Source organism: Pan troglodytes, chromosome 16, assembly GCF_028858775.2.
Source record: "Pan troglodytes isolate AG18354 chromosome 16, NHGRI_mPanTro3-v2.0_pri, whole genome shotgun sequence".
NCBI classification, from domain to species: Eukaryota; Metazoa; Chordata; class Mammalia; order Primates; family Hominidae; genus Pan; species Pan troglodytes.
In genome coordinates, this window is record NC_072414.2 from 74333342 (window position 1) to 74355533 (window position 22192).

Consider the following 22192-nt stretch of genomic DNA (forward strand, 5'->3'; position numbering starts at 1 on the left):
TCCAAAGCCTCTAGCCAGGCCAAATTTTACTATATTACTTCTTGCTTTTCAATGGCTATAAAGCAGACTCCTGGTAGGCACATTTGGTATACCTGCAAAGATGAAGAACTAAACAGTTCCATCTGTTCAATACTGAAACAAAAGTCCTGCAAACCTCGGATGGTGAGTGTAATACTTCAGCACTAGCACCAAAGCCTCAAATATGAAAAGATACCAAGAACACCACTAGCAAACAAAACTAAACTCTCGGCTGGGAGCTCTAGTTCATGCCGTAATCCCAGCACTTTGGCAAGCAAAGGCGGGAGGATTACTTGAAGCCAGGAATTCAAGACCAGCCTTGGCAGCATAGTGAATTCACACCTCTACAGAAAGTTTTTAAAATTAGCTGGGTGTGGCAGCACACTTCCCGGGGCTGCTGTGCCATTGCTGGAAACTTCTCTGTGGAGAGTACCAAGTACTTCTACCTGTAGCATTTTCCCTGGCTGGAATCCTGCAATTATCACAGTAGCCTGAGATCCAAGAAGGCAGGGCAGGAGCATCGTGTCCCCTTCCCAGCAGGTGCAAGGGAGGCTGGGGGGGTGAGGCACAAGCCAGTGGGAGGGTGAGGAGCAGGAGGGATGCATGGTGAGCCTCTGTTGACTGCTTGCTGCCTCAGCTGGAAGGTCAGGACCCAATGTCTATTACAGGTTAAATTACAGAAGTATTTCAGATTTTGGATTTTTTTCAGATTTTGGAATTCGAAAATCTGAAATCCAAAAGGCTCCAATGAGCATTTCCTTTGAATCTGGCCTTCGAACATCATGTCGGCGCTCAAACAGTTTTGGATTTTGAAGCATTTCAGATTTTGGATTTTCGGATGAGGGATGCTGTATTATCTTCTGAATGAGGCCACTCCTTCAGGAAAGCCCAGAGCTTGGGGACGTGGAGCTGCAGACCAAAGACGTGATTTCTGTAGTGGCTTTCAGTGCGGAAGGGCCTACAAAGTGGTTTAAAGCAAGCCACAAACTAGGAAACCCAATATTTAGCTAATGGAACTCTGATAAAACCTGCTCAAGATGTCTGTCTCTACTAATTCAGATGGAGCCAAGCCAAAGCATCATTATTATTTTAAAAAGGCACCAATCCCTCTGCAAAAGCACTGAATTATATCATGATACAATCATCAATTGTACCATGCATCACCATCAGCGGCGGTCTTTTAGGGATATGAAGAAGGGGTTTTCACAATACATCGCATGACACACCATCTTCCAAATCTCTAAACATTTCTCTCCACAGCCCAGTCCTCTCCATAGTTGTCCAAATCCCTCCCTCTTTTCTCTTGTTGTCTCCAAAACTCAAAACCATGCTCTGACTTTCTATATCCCGCCCTCCCCTTCTTGGACCACCTGGGAAGCCCCCTGCTTCCCCAGGGTGTCCCCTCCTCCCCTTCTGGGATCAGTCATCTTTCCTCAAATGGACCAGTTCGGCCTCTCTTAGTTTCTCCAACTCTGCATCTCAACCTTTCTCCCTTCACTACACAATAATGTCCAGGAGGCAAAGAGCCCACAAACCTGGGAACCTCCCTTTCCAGAAGGGAGGAGAGAGGTGACTACAAATATTTGGTTATGATTTTCTTCCCTGCCACGCCTGTTTTCATGGGCAGTGCTGAGCCCCAGTCCCGGCAGAGCTCAGAACCAGGCTCTCATGAGCTGGGGCAAGTGGGGCCTAGGGAACCTCTGGGTTGAGGACCTTGCACCCCACTCTGCAGCTGCCCTGCTGATTTGGCTCATGCAACCTCTCCTCCCGGGCTCAAGCGATCCTTCTACATCGGTCTCCCAAGTAGCTGGGATTTGGGCTACCACGTTTGGCTAATTTTTGTATCTTTTAGTACAGATGGGGTTTCACCTGTAGCCCAGGCTGGTCTCGAACTCCTGGGCTCTAGTGATCTACCCTCCTCGGCCTCCCAAAGTGCTGGGATTACAGGTGTGAGCCACCGCACCCGGCCTTGTGCCAGCTTTTAAATATCAACAAGGACAGATTAGAGAACAGTGGAAGAGGGTGAGCAGCATGATGAGGTGATACAGAAATAATTTCACATGAAGAACTGGGCATGCTTGGCCTTTTTTTTTTTTTTTTAAAGTCATTCTGGGTTGGGTGCTGAGGCTCACACCTGTAAGCCTGTAATCCCAGCACTTTGGGAGGCCGAGGTGGGTGGATCACCGGAAGTCAGGAGTTCGAGACCAGCCTGGCCAAAATGGTGAAACCCCGTCTCTACTAAAAATACAAAAAATTAGCTGCAATTGGTGGCATGTGCCTGTAATTCCAGCTACTCGGGCAGCTGAGGCAGGAGAATCGCTTGAACCTGGGAGGCGGAGGTTGCAGTGAGCTGATATCGTGCCATTGCACTCCAGCCTGGGCAACAAGAGTGAAACTCTGCCTCAAAAAAAAAAAAAAAAAAAAAAAAAAAAAAAAGAAAGAAAAAAAAAAAGAAAATATATCTATGCACCAGAGCTCAACACTAGGTTAGGAGCATTTCTGAGATTTGGAGCTATTCAACTATGGAAGTTCCTGGCACACACATCAGGTATTCACAATACCCTTTCTCAGGTGTTTGGTCACTGCTAGTGAGCCTGCCTGGATCAGTGTTTCCCAAATGGCAGTCATTTGCATCTTTGCATTTTTGGGGGGGGGGGGGTTGTGGGGGTATATCCCATACCAGATTTTTAAAAAATTGACATTAAAAATACATGTATAAAATGTGTAAAGTGCACTAATCTAAAGTGCACTGGACGTATTTTTTATTGATGTACATACTTTTGTTATCCATCACCCAGGTCAAAATACAGAATCAGCACCACAGAGGGTTCCCTCCTCCTCCTTCCCAGCCAATAATCTTCTCCTCCTACCTAACCAACTGTTCTTACTTCAATCACTGTCAACTAGTATTTTACATTCTTGAACTGCATATAAAGTGTCTCAAGTTTTACTTAACACTTTTCTTGAAAAACACTTGTTTTTTGCCACTTTTTATTTGACCTAAGAAGTAACATTAATGAAACAATGATTTGACGTGATAGGCATTTCCCTCCTAATGAGCACTAAAACACTTAACTATTTGAAAAAAGAAGTTTCTCCGTGTACCAACTAATATATTCTCGTCGGCCGCCGTTGGTACACGGACCACATTTTGTTTCTCAAAGCAATCCGATGATTTCTGAGGTCTTTTGCAGCTTGAACACGGAACGACTGTGGTGATCGAGTAGCCAAAAGTTCACGGAATGCACTGTCACAATTGTGATTCCGCCATAGCGCCGTGCATCCATCCAACACTTGTTTAATACCTATATTTAATACCTAATACCTTAGACTGTCCTAGGCTGTGGACGCAGAAGACTCAACCCCACTTCCTGAGTTGAAGTGGGGGAAATAGAGGAGTAAATCATTTCACGATGTGTGGTTAAATGCTACAGCTCAGGTAACCACGAGCACACAGAGAAAGGGCAGTTTCTAGAAACAGGGCGGAGAGGAGACCGTGAGTGGGCATTTCCCAGAGCAGTCTCTGCCAGCCACCCTGCTGTGATCACTTTGCCACAGAGCAGCCCCGGCGGTCAACCTCAGCCTCCCTGAGCAACCTGAGCGCCCCGCCCAGGTGCCTTACTATTGGTCTCGTGGAGCGGGATGGGCAGCTCTGCCGTGCAATCCCAGCTCGCAGCCCTTGCTCCGCGTGTACTCACGGGAGGACTCGCAGACGTTACTGCCCTCTTGCGTGCCCCGGCCACCCCCGGGCAGCTTGTAGCCGGTGCGCGGGGTGGCTGGGGCTAGGTGCAGAGCTGTCGCGGAGCCGGAGCAGCAGCGGTGAAGCCCCTCGGCTCGGCCGAGACCGCCGTGCCCATCGCTCGCCTCGGTTGCCGCCGCGTTAGCCGCAGCCGCTGCTGCCGCCGCGGGGGGAGAGGCAGCCTATTGTCTTTCTTCGCGGCGAAGGTGAGGAGCTGTCTCGGCTGGGCCCGCGGGGGAGCCCCGGGAGCCGCACGGTGAGAGCGCAACTTAGTTGGCGGAGTTGGGGGAAGTTTTGTGATTTGAGGAGGGGTCGGGGTGCGGAGCGCGGCCCGTCCCCTGCGGCCGCTCGGTGGGGCGGGCCCCAGAGGAGGGTCGGGGGCTGCGCGGGGCTTCAGGGGCGGGCGGAACGGATGGGTAGCCGGGCGGCGCGGGGACCCCAGCTTTGCGGACCCCTCCTCCCTGCGCGTCACCCTTCTCCCGCATTGTCTGCTTGGGGCTCGGCGCGCCTCCCACTCCGCAGCCCAACTTGGGGGCCGTCGCCGCTTTCCGGATGGGGGGCGCGCCCGGCCGCGGATGGCCCCGAACCCTTGCCCCGGGTCCCCGGGTTGGCGCCGCTGGGGCGGACTCAGTCCTCCCCTGGGGCGGGCGGCCGCGGTGTGGAGTCCGCGCCGCGAACAAGTGCTGCGGGCGCGAGGGAGCGGCTCCCCGGGGCCGACGCGGACGGTAAACCTGTCCGGCGGCGCCCGCCTGCTGCGGCCTCTCCGCTGTTTCTCGCGGGCGCGGCCCGGCTGAAACTGCGACCGTCGGAGGCGAGCGGCCCTCTGGGACCCGTGCAGCCGGTCCACCTTGCAGCTATACTTTGAGACTAAACAATTTTTTTTTTTTTTTTTTGCAAAGGCAAACCGGTATGTGAAGTTGAAAAAAGCAAAAACCCTCAAATTTTCCTTCTTTCTTTCTTTTTTTTTTTAAATCAAGAAAGGGGGTAGATAGGTTTGTTTTGTTTTGGAAATAGTTTTTATAGCAGAGTGATACCGTCACATTTAATGATCCTACTGTGAATTCAAGAATTCACGATGAAAGTTGGATTGAGCGGTATTTTGGTGTTCATTCTTTGCTGATACTCATTAATGAAGTTAGTTGGAGAGTTTATTGCTTCAGTACAGTAAAAACCAGTGTGCCTTTTTTTTTGTTACTACTCCCCCCTCCCCGCGTTGTTTTATTTTTCGAAGAAGCAATTTATTCAGTTTTTCTAAGCCACGGGATTGCCCAGATGAGGACAAACGGTGCAGTTCTTGAAAGGTCATTATTGGCAAGTTTGTGAGGGAGCTAAGATGAGTTGAGATAAACCAGTGTTACTGTTCTTGTATTCTGTCGTGGACTCTTGGGGATTTGCAGGCTGCATTAAGTACAAGTCTGGTCCAGTTTTGGGTGCACGTATTCCACTGAATTTGGTTCGTGTGGCTTATTATATGAACATGATTCTGTTTCACTTCCCCAGATGGAACTAGCTTAAATGTCTATCATTTATAGTGACAAATGATCAAAATGGCTAGAGTGTCATTTATTAACTTCAGTTGTATTCCTTTACCTTACCTTCTGCTAAATGAAAAAGAAAAATTTGACAAATACTGTGTGCGTCAGTTTGCTCTGAGTGATTTCTCGTGCTAAGTGAGTCCTGTGGAGAAGCGTTCCTGGGCTTTTCTGGTTTGGTGGGCCTTGTGTTATAAAACCAATTTTCTTCACCTGATGAAGCTAAAGACAAATTTTCTTCAGGCACAGGCATTGCCGTTTTAAACTACAGAGCCACTTGTAGGATTCACAATACTCACTCAATGGCTTCCCTTCCTGGCAGTGTGGTTTTGTGTGTGTGTGTGATTGTGGGGAAGGAGGTTGACAGAGGTTGGAAGGGATTGTCAGGGAGGGACATCATGTAAGCAAGTACTAACAACATAACGTGACGAGGGCACCAGTTGCTTTCCTTCTGTGGGCGGTGATGGCATGTTGTACTGTAGGTACTATTGTTGTAGGATTTCCCACAGTTCGTTTGCCTTGACTAAATGGTAACTGCACACATACTATACTATAAATGGACTCCTCCTCTAGTCCTTTAACTCCTTGAGGGCTGTGATAGACCTTATTTAACTTTGTACCCTCTTTGCCAGTGGTCTTAACATAGTGCAGGCACGGTATGTGTTTGAATTGGGTAAATTACTTTTACTGCCTAGTGGTAGCTGGTGTACACAGGAGAGGGCCACCAACTCTGGGGACTTGTCCAAAATGACAATTCCCTTGCAGATCTCTGATGAAATTTACTTTAAAAGGATTTCTAACCTTTTTTTTAATCTGTCGGTTATTTTTTGAAAAGAAGTGGGGCTTAACTAGTGCTCTAAGGATTTTAACAAGAGATTCCGATTTAGAAATCTGTCCCCCCTTTTGGTGAAATTATTATTTTTTTAGAGTCGGAATCTTCACTGTTGCCCAATTGTCTCCCCGGGACCCAAGCCGTCCTCCCACCTCAGCCTCCCACAGTATTGGAATTACAGGCGTGAGCCACCCCACCCAGCTGGTGAAATTATTAAAATTGTAGTGAAAACTCTGCCTCCATTGTGAAATTGGAAAAAAATTAGAAATTTTAGAAGAAAGTACGCCCTTTGGAGCTAGGTAGAGTTCAGATCCCCACATTTCCATTGAGTAGTTGCATAGCCTCTCAGAGCTTCAGCTTCCTACTCCTTAAGGGTTAGTAACATGCTTTGCAGTGTTGTTAGGAATCAGTGAAACTGTGTGAGATACTTAACTGCAGTATCTAACATGGAGTAGGTAGCTATTTCCTGGTAGCTGTAATGATAATAATTTTGATACGTTTTTACATGACTTAAGCATTCTGAAAAGTCTGATGCTTCTGAGTATGGAGGCTTAGCTATTTCTTTCATTAAAGAAGGGGCCCTGAGACTTGTGAGTCTTATCCAAATGCATTTCTTCACAGGTGTCAGATGAACTGAAGGATAATGGAAACAATAGCAAATTTATCTTCTCAGTCACCTGTGAGTCTTCCTTTGCGAGTGGGACTTGCAGAGTACTTGGTAGGGTAGAGCTCTTTGTGACTATGCTATTTAGGAAATGGTGAGAGATGGATTGTTTTCAGTACATCAGTCATAAGAGGATATGAGTTAGTTCCAACTTTCCTTATTTTACCTTAGTCTTGACAAATAACAAGTATGGATTATGTCTGTATTTCTGAGACTTGTTTAAGGTAGAACTGGACTGGGTGTTAACAGTGTTAGTTCAGTAGAGACATGAGGAAATCACTCACTTTCCCTTCAAGATAACACTTTCAAGGTGCCACCATTTGCAGAAGAAAGCAGTGATTTAAAGCAGCTGTACTAGCACAGTTTAGAATACTTACACTACCTGAAGGAGTAGATACATTCTAGAAATATTTACCTGTAGTGGGAGTTGAACAGTGAGAACACACGGACACAGGGAGGGGGGAACATGACACACTGGGGCCTGTTGGGGGTTGGGGGGCTAGGGGAGGGATAGCATTAGGAGACATACCTAGTGTAGATGACGAGTTGATGGGTGCAGCAAACCACCATGGCACGTGTGTACCTATGCAACAAACCTGCACGTTCTGCACATATACCCCAGAACTTAAAGTATAATAATAAGAAAGAAAAATAAATATTTACCTGTTAAGGACATTTCTGTGTATTTTATTCCATCTTTCCAATAGTTTTCTTATGAAGAGATTATAGTAAACCTTTGAACTTAACAGATTGAGGGTAAACCTTTAAAAAATATGTTTGGTCACACTTACAGATTGAGGGTAAAAACATTCCTGACAAAGCTAGGCGAAGACACTTGGACTTTTTTTTTTTTTTGAGACGGAGTCTCGCTCTGTCACCCAGGCTGGAGTGCAGTAGCACGATCTTGGCTCACTGCAACCTCTGCTTCCCCGGTTGAAGCGAATCTTCTGCCTCTCCCGAGTAGCTGGGACTACAGGCACACGCCACCATGCCTGACTAATTTTTGTATTTTTAGTAGAGACGGGGTTTCACCATATTGACCAGGCTGGTCTTGAACTCCTGACCTCGTGATCCACCCGCCTCAGCCTCCTAAAGTGCTGGGATTACAGGCATGAGCCACTGCACCCGGCCGAAACTTGGACTTTTGATGTTTCCTTCTTTTAAAGTTAACATCTAGCACTTGAATAGACTTGGTTATTACTGATGGGGACAGGCATCCATTTGGAAGTAGCTTCCCTCTCTCTCTCTTTCCCAGGTTAGGCTGTCTTACTGCTGTAAATGGGGAGAGAAGAGAAAGCCGTGGGTGGAAGAAAGTGTTTCATGGCCTGGTGCGGTGGCTCATGCCTGTACTTTGGGAGGCCGAGGCGGGTGGGTCACTTGAGTTCCCAGCACTTTGGGAGGCCGAGGCGGGTGGGTCACTTGAGTTCAGGAGTTCAAGACCAGCCTGGCCAACATGGTGAAACCCCGTTTCTACTAAAACAGAAAAATTAGCTGGGCATGGTGGCGGGCACATGTAATCCCAGCTACTTGGGAGGCTGAGGCAGGAGAATCACTTGAACCCAGGAGATGGAGGTTGCAGTGAGCCGAGATTGCACCCCTTCACTCCAGCCTGGTCGACAGAGCGAGACCTTGTCTCAAAAAAAAAAAAAAAAAAAAAGGGTCCCACTCAGTTGCCCAGGCTGAAACGCAGTGGCAGGATCACTGCTCACTGCAGCCTTGAACCAAGCGATTATCCCACCTCAGCCTCCCAAGTAGCTGGGATCACATGCATGCACCGCCATGCCTGGCTAATTTTTTTTATTTTTGTAGAGACAGGGTCTCTCTATGTTGCCCAGCCTGGTCTCAAACTCCCGGGATGAAGCAATCCTCCCACCATGGTCTCCCAAAATGTAGGGCTTACAGGCGTGAGAGCCACCATGCTGCTGGGGTTTTTGATTGACATTGCATTGAAACTGGAAATCAGTTAGGAGGCAACTGCCATTTTAATAATGAGCCACGAACATGGTATATCTATTTATTTAGACCTTGTTAGATTTTTCGTCAGTGTTTTGTAGTTTTTAGCAGTTGGATCTTGCTTGTATTTTGTAATCTTACACATTTATTTCATGTTTGTGGTACTGTTGTGAATGATACTTCTCAATTTCCAGCTAGTGATTGCTAGTATATAGGAAGATGATTTTATGTTATATGCTGACCTTGGATTCTACAACCTTGCTAAACTCATTTTTAGTACTAGAAGCTTTTTTGTAGATTTTTGGAATTTTGTGCATAGACAGTAATGTCACTGGCAAATAAGGGCAGTTTAATTTCTTTGTTTTCACTTTGTATACTTTTATTTCCTTTTTTTTTTTTTTTGAGACGGAGTTTCTCTCTTGTTGCCCAGGCTGGAGTGCAATGGCGTGATCTAGGCTTGCTGCAACCTCTGCCTCCTGGGTTCAAGCGATTCTCGTGCTTCAGCCTCCCCAGTAGTTGGCATTACAGGCGCCCGCCACCACGCCTGGCTAATTTTTGTATTTTTAGTAGAAATAGGGTTTCACCATGTTGGCCAGGATGGTCTCAAACTCCTGACCTCAGGTGATCTCCCCGCCTCGGCCTCCCAAAATGCTGGGATTATAGGTGTGAGCCACCGCTTCCGGCCTAAGAGGACACAGTTTCTTTGGCTTATTAAGAGGTATTTGGTTAGTGTTAGACCGGGGGTTGGTACATTAGAGCTTGCTGACTGGATGTACCATGCTGCCTCTTTTTATAAATGAAGTTTTATTGGAACACGGCCACACCCATTCATTTACATATTGTTTAACAGAGACCATATGACCTACAGACCCTAAAATATTTACCACTTTGCGCTTCGCAGGCATTTTGCAGGCTACTGCTGTGGACACCAATTTTAATTTAGGTAGATAAACTTTTTTGTAGCTTCTGAGGTTTTGCATTAATTTGCTCAGGCATATCGGTTGGTGGAAGTGCTTTCCGTTCCTTCTCCCAAACCAATCACACAGCCATATAACTTCATGCCTGAGTTTCTGTGTGGTCCTCTATAGTGAGTGAGTTTTTACATACTTCTTTGCAGCAGCATGAATTTCAAAAATGTCAACGCTTTTGCTCTTGCTAATCTTTGTAAACTTTGCACACCCAGTGCTGGTACATTCTGATGATAGTGTCCACACTGCACTGTATGAAGAAAAGACTGATGATTATTTATATTAAAATGCAGGAAGAGAATTGTAGCGGCAACTTTTGCTTCTCTAATCAGCAGCATCATAAGAGACTTACTATGTGTGGGCAGTGGGGGAGAATGTTAATTTATACATTGAGATAGTTGTATTAAAATTGAGTGACTCTTACTGTGACATAAAGTGAATGTGTCTCTCTTATACAGCAGAAAACTATTAAATTTGTTTTTTCTCAGCAGTATAAAATAAAGTGGAAAATGTGGGAAGAATACAAATCCTTAACTTCTGTGCTTCTGCTTATTTCACACCCCTCAAATTTCTGATTCCTTTCAACTGTAGCTGGCCTTACTACTGAGTGGTGAAATTGCTGAACATACTTAAAACTACATCATTTAAGACTTTGAATTTTGACATCTCCTCCTCTTCACAGTCTTTCAAATACTAGGCAACCTGTAGGGTTCCACTGTGTCTGTCATGTGTTGTCCCTGTGTTACATGAAAGCAGCCCCAGTGAACTTGTGAATTTGCTCAGTCATTTCACTGGCTACTGGGTGAGGAAGAAGTAGGATTTGCTCTCTTAAAATTCCGTGGTGAAATCATTGGGTGGGCATGGTGTGTTTCTTTAATTTTCCTTTTGGTCAAAAATCTGACAAAGCAAAGACTTCCAGTTGTTCTTGGTCTTTCAATAGGTTTAGTTTTTAAGTGTGTTTACTCTGACCAAAAACTGCCTTCCTGTAATATGCTCCTTCCTTTAGAACACAGTTCTTAAGTAGAGTTTGTTTGTTTAAATGTATAAAAATAAGTTAATGCATTATATGCAGCGAGGTTTTGCATCGGAACCCTGAGTTCTCAATGTGGCAGGTTTAAGTGTCTAGAACACCTTTTACCTGTTTTTTCTATTACTTGCTTTATTATTTTTGGGGTAAATGAGATCTTTCTCAGGGAGGCCTTCCCTCAGCACCATGTTTAAAAGGGCATCTCCCTCATTTGCTATTCCTTCTTCTGTTTTATTTTGCTATATGGAATTTGCTACTATGTGAAAACTATTTTAATGTTTTATTTACCTGTGTTACCCCTAGAATAATATCTATGAAGGTAGGGATTTTTATCTGTTCCTTCTGTGCCTACAGAGTGTTGAGGAGTATGGTGTCTGGCACGTTGTAGGTGCACAGTGACAGCTGAATTAATAACGTCAGGGAGAGTTTGTAGGATGGGGCTCAAGGTGTAGGGCAAGTCAGTTTTTAGATTTGAGGTTATTAGCAGGAGACGATGTGGGGGGAAAACACATGTTTTAATGTCAGACTGTGTTTGAATCTGGTCTCTCCAACTTACCCTTTGACCTTGGTGTTAAATAATTTAACCTTTGAAAGATCAACTTTGTCACTAGTGAAACGGGAAATAGTATCTTTTTAATGAGGATTAAATGTAATATCAAATATAATGCTCTGTCAATGTTAGTTTTGTCTTTCCCCTTGTGTGCCAGCATTGTGGAAGTCTGAAAGCAACCTGAATTTACCAGTCTGTTTCTGGAGCCTTCTGGGGTCATTACTTTGATTACTTTTGACAGATACATTCTTTTCAGCAGCCTGCATTGCCAGCATAACAATGACCTGTCCCTTTGACCAGTGTGGGGGACAGACACTTTGTCATCCCTCTTTAATCCATGTATCAGAACAACTCTTACGAGTTCTGGCTTTGAAACATGTTTAGAGGAGTTTATAATTCCGAACAGTTCAGATGACATCAGCCCTTTCTTAGAGTCCTCTGAGTTTGCTCAGCTTCCTCATTCCAGTGTGGCGGGAACCATTCAGTTAAATTGATGTTTGTGGTCTTTACACATAGTCATCCTAAGTTTCTTGCGAATCATGAGAGATCAGAGGGCTACTAAGTCACTAGTTTGTCTCTGTAGATTTCTCTAATCCAAGCTTGTCCAACCGCGGCCTGCAGGCTGCATGCAGCCTGTGAAGGCTTTGAATGTGGCCCAATACGAATTCGTAAACGTTCTTAAAACATTGGCCAGGCACGGTGGCTCACACCTGTAATCCCAGCACTTTGGGAGGCCGAGGTGGGTGGATCACCTGAGGTCAGGAGTTTGAGACCAGCCTGGCCAACATGGTGAAACCCCGTCTCTACTAAAAATACGAAAATTAGCTGGGCATGGTGGCACACGCCTATCATCCCAGCTACTCGGGAGGCTGAGGCAGGAGAATCGCTTGAACCCAGGAGGCAGAGGTTGCAGTGAGCCAAGATGGTGCCACTGCACTCCGGCCTGGGTGACAGAGTGAGGCTCCATCTCACAACAAACAAAAAATTATGAGATTTTCTTTTTTTGCAATTTTCTGAAAGCTTAGCAGCTATTATTAGTGTTAGTGTATTTTATGTGTGGCGCAAGACAATTCTTCTTCCAGCGTGGCCCAGGGAAGCCGGAAGATTGGATCCCGCTCCTTTAAGTTTTATGGATTAACAAGGGGTTAATTCCTGTATCAGTTTCACTGATGTTTCTTCTGCTTGATGCAGGAACACTTGACAAGTTAGTTAAGGTAGATTGGTCCATAAATTTATAGGTTCTTTCATTCCCATGTCCTAGGCAAGTCTGAGCAGGACCTGGAAAGCTGATTAAAAGGCCAGTGAGCACAGTGAGCTTAATTGTAAATTAAATGGATATTTAATACATTAAGAAGGCACTCAAGCCTTTCAATCTTTCATTTTCATCCATGCTTGCTATTTGAATCTGATGGGCTTGAAATTGACCTTGTTCTTCTTGTAAAAATGTTGGTTATTGCTGCCTTTCTCAAGCTTGGTTTTCAGTGTGGATTTCTGCAGATAATTTTTGCACCTAAAAGTACAAAGTCATTAAGTGAAGGCCGTCAGGAAGGAAAGAGTGCCCTGAGCCAGGAGGTCTGTTACAGCACATGGGGTGGACAAGAAAATGAATGGACATGGGCATGGAGGTGGTTCAGTCAGTGTGGGAAGGCCACCTGCTTGTCAGCTTTCTACTGCGTTGTCCAGCAGAACACGTTGAAGCTTGGGGCCTGCAACTCGTGTAGAGATGATTGCATTTAGGAGGCTGAGGTAGATTTTTTCCCTCTTAAGTGTGTGCTCACTGCTTTTTGGCGAAGTCTTGACCCGAGACATACACAGCTTGATCTGTGAGGATTTTAACATCGAGATGGTTCTATTATTTGAGTTAGGCATGGCTAGGCTACCAAGGCATTGCTTTTCGGTCCGAACATTTGGTCATTTCAATTTATTGTTAGTGAGGTTTTTGCGATTTGTTAGAACACAGAGTTTGGGATTTTGTCTGTTTTTTGCATGTGTGAATGACACTTGATATTGTTGTTTATATTGCTGGTTAGTATGTGCCTTCATTTACCTATTGTGAGTAAGAAACTTCCTCAGATCAAATTATAGTGAAGTCGCTTGGTTCTGTTTCTCTGACTCTTAAGAGGATGAGATCACTTTATACACAAACTCAAGCTGTTTGGTAAAGGACCTACCATTCTGAGCATTCATAGCCTAGATGAAGTCCTGGTCCAATCACCAAGTTAAACTTTTAAAAAACATGCTGTTCTTAATGTTCAGGAATTCAACCCTGGAAGCCTTCTGTAAATCTTAATGAGAGTTTTATGAGAATTCATTTAGTGAAAATATGTATCAGGGAATCCAGCTATTAACTTTGAGGAGGGTGATGCCTTTTAGTGGTTAGAGAGGCAAGCTGTAGCCTCCCTTCTCAGAGAAGGGGAATTGAGGAAGAGAGTTCTAGTGGTCCCTTGCAATCCTCCCCTCACTTTCCAGGTTCCCTAGTAAGACTGGAAGAAGTCCCTGAGCAAACAGCATTTTGTGAGTTTGAGGGACTGTGTAAAAATGTAAGTGAACATACAATGGTTTTGCTTTGATAACTGTTTTAAATATCCTGTTGGTTGTTGAAACTTCTGTGACAGTGAAGCCTTTTTTGTCTTTATTTTTCAATCGGAAGATCTTTCTTCCCCACTTGAAAAGATTGAGTCTGGGGTCAATCCCTGACCCCGCTTCCTTCCTAAATGTCTTAGTGTATAGCATACAGCTGGGCATATGGTAATCTCAGGCATGGGATTGTACTCATAGAGCTATGCTTGACACCTAGGACTTTAGGTGGCTTATGTATTTTTGATGACAACTTTTAATTTTATTCTCACTTATTCCATTTCTGTTTCAGTGTCCTGGGTCATGAAACTTAATCCACAACAAGCTCCCTTATATGCGAGTAAATCATGCGATTTCTTTTCATTTTGTATTTATTTGTTGTGTTTACTTGTTATAATAAGCCACACTCTCACATGATAGATCCTCAAGGAAAATTTTAACCATATGTGCATGAATATATTGGTGTAAGACACTTCAGAAATTGAGTTTGATTTATTAAGTACTAAATGGCTAATCTGTGCATGGAACTCAAAACAAATAATACCTGTAAGACTTGAGAGTTAATTTAGTCAGGGCGATAGTATGCACGTATGAAACAAATTGTCCTGCCAAACAGTACTGTAGCTTCTTATTTTTTACCTGCAGTGCATTCCTGTAAAAGTAGTGTGGAGATCCTCCTACTGCCACTGTGATTTACCTTACGTTGCCACTAGGTGGCACTATGTCATTGGCAAGAGTGCTGTTTTCTTCAGGACTCTGGGTGAAAGCTGATATATCATCTCCCTGAAGTGAGGGACTTTGAAGATAAAATTGATAAATGATTGAATCAAGGCTGGAAAAGGTAGGCTGTAGGCGACTATTCTTCATTATTGTAAGAGTGAATTAATTGAATTTGGGTGGTGAAAAGTACCCGTTTGATGAGAAGCCAGCTTAGGGTTGTGGATGGTTAGAGCTGTGAGAGGCCAGTAGATGCTGGGTTGCTATGCTCTGGAGAGGGTGAGAAAATATATTTGTAATAGGACTTGATTCCAGCCTTCAAGAATATGGATCATTTATTTGGACAGAACGTCCCCAGAATTAGTTGAAGACAAAAGGCAAATGGTCAGGAATGGGAGGCAGTGAACATAGTGTTGGATGAATAGTGGGGGGATGGTCAGTGGAAACTCTGGCCCACCCAAGTTTGTGTCAGGTAATAATGGGAGATCAGCCTGAAAAGGTGGATAAAGCTCAATTGTGAAGGAAGACAAAGGTGTGAGGATTTTGTTTTGTGACCACCGAGGAGCCATTGATGGTGTTTATTTTAAGGATGCTTTTCCTTTTATGCGTTTGTACATAAAAACATAAATGTACTTAACCATTCTGTATTAATAATAGTCATTTACCTTTCCAACATAAAATGTTCATGTAACTTCTGCATAGCTGATTTTTACGTTAAATGTAACATGTAAAGAAATATATGTGTGTTTTTAGAAGACGTCTTATGTGCTCATTTTCTTTCTAGATTACTTGGAGATAATTTATGTTTACCAGTGGTTTTGCATGTGAACTGAGTACCTTGGGTTATTTCTTCTTATTATTATTATTTAGAAAACGGGTCTCACACTGTCATCCTTGTTGGAGTGCAGTGGAGCGATCATAGCTCGCTGCAGCCTTGAAGTCCTGGGCTCTAAGCAGTCCTGCTTCAGCCTCCCGAGTAACTGGGAGTACAGGCGCATGCCACCATGCCGAGCTAAATTCTCCCTTTTAAAGTGTGTGATTCTTTGGTTTTTCGTGTGTATACAGTTTCGTAATTGCCATTGTCTGACCAGAACATTTTCATCACCCCCCAAAAAAAGTGCCATATCCATTAGCAGTCACTCACCATTCCCTGCTCCTCTCAGCCTGTGGCAACCACTTGTACACTTCCTGTCTTTATTGATATACCTATTCTAGAAAGTTCGTATATATATATATGATTGATGTATATATGATATATATGATGTATATATGATGTATGTATGATGTATGTATGGTGTATGTATGATGTATGTGGTATATATATCATATATATCATATGATATGATTATCATATGATATATCATATGATATGATTATCATATGATATATCATATGATATGATTATCATATGATATATCATATGATATGATTATCATATGATATATCATATGATATGATTATCATATGATATATCATATGATATGATTATCATATGATATATCATATGGTATGATATATATCATATCATATATATCATATATGGTATGATATGTATATCATATATATCATATATCATGGTATGATATGTATATCATATATATCATATATGGTATGATATGTATATCATATATATCATATATGGTATGTATATCATATATATCATATATCGTATGTATATCATATATATCATATATCGTATGATATATGTATATCATATATATCATATCATATGTATATCATATATATCATATATCATATATGTATATCATATATATCATATATGAATCATGATATGATATGTACATCATATATATCATATATCATATATATCATATATATCATATGATATGATTATCATATATCATATGATATGATTGTATATCATATATATCATATGATATGATTGTATATCATATATATCATATGATATGATTGTATATCATATATATCATATGATATATATGATATAGATATCATATATATCATATGATATATATATATGATCTGATATAGATATATATATGATATAGATATATATGATATAGATATATATGATATAGATATCATATATGATATGATATAGATATCATAGATATCATATATGATATGATATAGATATCATAGATATCATATATGATATGATATAGATATCATAGATATCATATATGATATGATATAGATATAGATATCATATATGATATGATATAGATATCATAGATATCATATATGATATGATATAGATATCATAGATATCATATATGATATGATATAGATATCATAGATATCATATATGATATGATATAGATATCATAGATATCATATATGATATGATATAGATATCATAGATATCATATATGATATGATATAGATATCATAGATATCATATATGATATGATATAGATATCATAGATATCATATATGATATGATATGATATATCATAGATATGATATATATCATTATATATCATAGATATGATATATATCATTATATATCATAGATATGATATATATCATTATATATCATAGATATGATATATATCATTATATATCATAGATATGATATATATCATTATATATCATAGATATCATAGATGTCATATATCATATATCATAGATATCATAGATATCATATATATCATATGATATCATATATATCATAGATATATATCATAGATATATCATAGATATCATATGATATCATAGATATATCATAGATATGATATCATAGATATATCATAGATATCATATGATATAGATATATCATAGATATCATATGATATCATAGATATATCATAGATATATGATATCATAGATATATGATATAGATATCATATGATATCATAGATATGATATCATAGATATATGATATATATATCATATGATATCTATGATATATAATTTTTGCAAATATATATGATATATCATATATATTTAATGTATATGATATATATGAAAAATATATATCATATATGATATATAATTTTATATATTTATATATAAATTTATATATGTACAATTTTATATATTTATATATAAATTTATATATATAACTTTATATATTTATACTTAAATTTATATATATAATTATATATTTATATATAATTATATATATAAAAGTTCATGTATATATAAAATCATGCAATACACGGCCTTTTGTGACTGGCTTCTTTAATTTAGCATAGTGTTTTCAAGATTCACTCATGTTAGAACATGGATGAGTACCTTGTTCTTTTTATTAATGAATGACAGTCCAATGACTGGTTACATCACATTTCACTTATCCATTCACCAGTTGATGGGCAGTTGAGTTGTTTCCACTTTTGGTCTATTATGCATAATGCTGCTGTGAACAGCAGGTTCTGGTGAAGACATATGTTTTCATTTCTCTTGGGTATATACCTAAGAGTAGAATTGCTTGGGTGTATGACAACTGTGTTTAACATTTTGAGAAATTGGAAAACTGTTTTCCACAGTGGCTGCACCATTTTACATTCCTACCAGCAGTGTATAAGGACTTCAATGTTTCCATGTGCTTGCCAACACATGTTATCTGACTTTCTGATCTATAGCCACCCTAATGGGCGTGAAGTGATACCTCATTGTGGTTTTTGATTGCATTTCCCAAATGGCAAATGATTTTGAGCATCTTTTTATGTGCTTATTGGCCGTTTTTCTGTATCTTTGGAGAAATGCCTATTCACATCCTTTGCCTGTTTTTAAATTGGGTTGTCTTATTGAATTGTAAGGGTTCTTTGTATATTCTGACTACAGGTCCCTTATCAGATACATAATTTGCAAAAATTATCTCTCATTCTGTGGGTTGTCATTTCACTTCCTTGATGCTATCCTTTCAAGCAGAATTTTCAGTTTTGATAATGTTCTGTTGTTGATTTTTTTTTGGCATCATATCTAAGAAAAATTCTTTGCCTATCCCAGAGTCACAGAGATTTACTCCTATGTTTTCTTCTAGAAATTTTATAGGTTTAGCTCTTACATTTAGGTATGTAATGTGAGAGTTCAGTTTTGTGTGTTTTGTAAGGGAAGAGTCCAACTTTTTTCTTTTGCATGTGGATCTCTAGATGTTCCAGAAGCATTTGTTGAAAAGACTATTCTTTCCCCAATTGAATTGTCTTGGGCATCGTTGTTGAAATTGATCATAAATGTGAGGAATTTTTTCTGGATGCTGAATTTGATTCCTTTCATTTAGGTTGTCTTTGATTTCTTTCAACAGTGTTTTGTAGTGTTCATTGTATAAACTTGGTATTTTCTTGAAATTTGTTGCTTATGATTTTATTCATTTTGATGCGATTGTTAATTTTGTTATCTTAATTGTTCAGTTTTTGATTGTTCATTGATTATATATAGAAATACTATTGATTTTTGCATACCGGTCTCTGAAACTGTAGCCTTGTTTCAGAGGTCAATTATAGACTATAATCTGGCTTGTTTGTTTGGCAACAGCTCTTAAGTGGATGTCTTAGGATTTTCTATGTACAGGATGAAGTAGTTGGAGATCGTTTTCTTCCTTTCCAATCTGGATGCCTTTTATTTCTTTTTCTTGCCTAATCGCCCTGAGAAGCATCTCTGGTACAACATTGAATAGAAGTGGTGAGCGCAAACATCCTTGTCTTGCTACTGATCTTAAAGAGAAAGCATCCAAGCTTTCACCATTAAGTATGATGTTGTCAGGTGTGGGTTTTTCACAGGTACCTTTTGTTAGATGAGGACGTTCCCTTCTATTCCTACTTTGACCATTTTTATGATGAAAACGTGTTGGATTTTGTCAGGTGATGGAAGATGCTACACTGCGGGCTTAGAACATGGAGGAAGGAGCCCGTGAGCCACAGAATGCAGCTCTAGAAGCTGGAAATAGCAAAAGAACACTTTCTCCACATAGAGACTCTAGAAGGAACACAGCCCTGCTGGCACTTTGATTTTTAAACAAGTGAAAGTCATTTTGGACTTTTGACTTCCAGAAATGATAATATGATAATAAATTTGTGTTGTCTTAAGCCACTGAGTTTGTGATAATTTGTTGTTAACAGCAATAGGAAACTAATAGAGTAGTAGTTTGGGGAAATTAGTGATAAAGGATAATTGGGAAGGAGAGGATAAATGTAGTTAGGTCAGTTTGAGTTCTCTGTATGTTTCACTGTGTGTGTTTTGTAACATTTTAGTTTTTCCTAAAACCAAAGGATTAATTGACCTTCAAAAGGCAGCTACTTTTTTATTTTAGTCTGTAACCTTTTATCAAATCAATATTTTCCCCAAATAGGGTTGACAAGAAGCATTCCAAATTATCTCCTAATAAGTTGTTTTGACTTCAGATATTGAAATTGCAGGCCCATCTCCCACCCATCTCTGTTTTCTCACCTTTTTTGTACGTTTTATAATAAGCCTTACATTGAAGTGTATGTGTCTGTCTGTCCCTCCCTCCTTCCCCCACCCCTCCCTCTCCTTCCCCACTCTGTGTGTGTGTGTGTGTGTGTGTGTGTGTGTGTAATTACAAAGAAGTTGTAAAGGCCTTTTAAAGTAGTTATGATGTGATTTCCCCTCCTTTTAAAAAATAAAATATGTTAAGCATAAGTATTAACATCTTAGAGGGCAGGTAGGTGGAGACTTTGACTTTCTACTTTATCTTTGAATCGCTTAAATGTTTACAGTGAGCGTGTTATTTTTATGGTACATAGTAATTTTTGATGAAAACATTTTGAAGGCTGAAAAGAATGTCCTGTCTTTTGAAAATAAACCCATCTTTTTGTGCTAATTAACACTGGAGGCCAGCCAAGGCTTTATAATAAAATATTGCATTCAGAATACCTATGAAAGTGGCTAGTTGAAGACTATAATTTGCTTTGAAACGTAGCTTGAAATGGAAATACATTTCTAATAATGAAAGGTGTTGCTTTAGTAATAAATGAAAATAAAATATCCCATTATTATCCCTTCATAGAAAACAAATACAACCCTAAATGACATTTTAATTAACCAGTGATTTTCCTCTAAAGCTGAGATTTGTTTTTTTGATATGTAGGTAGGATTGGCAAATAGCGTACAGAAATCTGGACATCCTCTGAAGATAATTGTTGGGGTGGAATGGGGGCATAGAGTACTGTTTTATTGTGTTCATTTTTGTTAATGAAACTGAATTTAGACCAAGCAGTGATTTCAAAGTGGAAGATGGAACAGGATGTTTAGTAGGTTTTGTATACTGTTTTTGTAAAAGGCTTTGGTGCAGAACCTTTCATAAAATGAAATATTTTTTCAGCATGTCTGTTATTTACTTTTAGAATTCAGAGCAAGGGTTCTTGTTTGAAGAACTACAAACCTTTATTGACTCCAGATTTGACTCAGCTCTTTTATATTTTCTTTCTCACTGATAAGGGAAGGTACTTTATAAAGTAGATTTGTCATTAAAAAAGAAAAAAAGACTACATTTACCTGGTCAGAAGTTCTTTTGGGTTTAAAGAAAAAGATTGCAGCCCAGGTTGCAACAAATGGTCTGACAGTTATAATATGTTCCATCTTTCTTTCTTTTTTTTTTTTTTTGTTTTGTTTTGAGACAGAGTCTCACTCTTTTGTCCAGGCTGAAGTGCAGTGGCACAATCACAGCTTAGTGCAGCCTTGACCTCCCAGGCTCCAGTGATCCTTCTACCTCAGCCTCACAAGTAGCACTCACCATCATGGTGGCTAATTTTTTTTTTTTTTTTTTTTTTTTTTTTTGAGAGACGGTGTCTCCCTGTGTTTCCCAGGCTGGTCTCGAACTCCTGGGCTAAGTGATCCTTCTGCCTCCACTTCACAAAGTGTTGGGATTACAGGTGTGAGCCACCATGCCTGGCCTCAACAAAAGTTGAACTATGTACTGTAGCCACCCTCAACAGTGATAAACTTTTGGCAAATCTTATTGCATTTATACTCCACTTTGGATTATTTTGAAGCAGATTCCGGACAGATCACTTCATCTGTAAATACTTCTGTTTGTATCTCTTGAAGGTAAAGACTCTTTTAACCACGGATGAGTGTCTTGATCAAATCAACATGGCTTGTTCATGTCGATACCATTTGCTCAGAGGGGAAAGATTAAGGGAAAAATGGGGTTGGATTTCAAATGCCAGGACCTGTCTACTGGGTTTGTGATTTGTTGTTCTCTAAAGTTGTAGCTCTTAAAACAAAGAAAGGAATGAGTTTGGCCTATTCATTAACTTTTCCTCTTTAGACAGTTCAAATGTTATTGAGTTCTTCTACAGGCCGAGCCCTGCCTTCTTCATGCTTACCAAGCAGCATTTTTACGCGGTTTCTCTAATGTTTGGGTGAACGGTACCTCACTAAGTTGTTTTTCACGCACATGCGTGCTCGTTCCTGAAGAGTCCTGTCCAGGTGCTCTGCCCGCTTTTCCTTTCAGGCTTCTGTATCAGCTGCTGTTTCGCTATAGAATGTGCCCTGACCTCCACCCCTTAACCCTACCCAATTTGTCTTTACATGTCTGACCATCCATGAAGGCTCTTCTGGGTCGTATTCAGTTCATGTTGATATTTCCCCTTCCTCCCCTCTTTAGTCCTTACTATTTTTGCTTTGGTCATGTTTTCTTACGCTGTATTCTGTAAGCCTGTTTAAT

General features: G+C 40.6%; 1 protein-coding gene across 1 annotated transcript in view; it reads left to right on the forward strand.

Annotated features, from left to right (window-relative positions):
• Window positions 1–3395: 3395 nt before the first annotated feature.
• LOC100608518 (golgin subfamily A member 2) overlaps window positions 3396–22192 on the forward strand; it is a 43496-nt gene continuing 24699 nt past the window's right edge. Inside the window, 1 exon segment of the mRNA XM_063794285.1 lies at window positions 3396–4013. The gene's annotated coding sequence lies outside the window, so the exon portion shown is untranslated.